The sequence below is a fragment of the Octodon degus genome, unplaced genomic scaffold (genome assembly GCF_000260255.1).
Source record: "Octodon degus isolate 3935 unplaced genomic scaffold, OctDeg1.0 scaffold00036, whole genome shotgun sequence".
NCBI lineage: Eukaryota > Metazoa > Chordata > Mammalia > Rodentia > Octodontidae > Octodon > Octodon degus.
In genome coordinates, this window is record NW_004524612.1 from 4,131,585 (window position 1) to 4,132,327 (window position 743).

Here is a 743-nt window from a genome sequence, read left to right on the forward strand (position 1 = left end):
ACCACCACACTCAGTCTCAATTGCTGTCTCAGAGCGCCCTGGGCTTACCCAGTGCTGGCAAGGCAGACCTGGGGATCGAACCCCTGGCCCCTGCGCCTGCTTGCAGGCACTTTAATCTGCTGAGCTACTTGGCCGGCTTCATAGTTAGCTGGTTTCAAGGCAGGGCATCATGGCAGGGAGGCATGGAAGGGGAGAAACAGCCCAAGGCAAGGAAGACAGGAGGAGGCAAAGCAGTAGCAGCAGCCTGCCCTCTTTCTGATCCTTTGTATTCCATCACGGCTGGAAGTCTATTCATCATTGCCGTCCACAGCCACGGTGGGCTTCTATTATCCACATCAATAATCCTAGTATCACACTCTTCATCCACATTCATATATCCTAAATCCAGTCATCTCTGAAATGTCCCTTCTATGATCACCTGAGACTTTTAGGGCACACTAGATACCAGCCATAACAGATGTTGAGGTCAGTTTTTATTTTTTCTAAGTCAAGGTTCTAGCTGTATTTCAATCAGGCCTTAAACTTATCATGTAACCTAGCCTGGCCTACAACCCACAGCGATCCTCCTGTTTCAGCCTTCCCAATACTGGGATTACAGGTATGTGTCACCATTCCAAGCTGAGATCAGTTTTGCCCATGGGAGTGTGAGCGCCTCATAGGGCATTCCAGGGCAGGTATCCACAGACAATGTGATATTCACTCAGTCTGTTATGCTTAGTGTCCAGAACTTGAACTATATATAT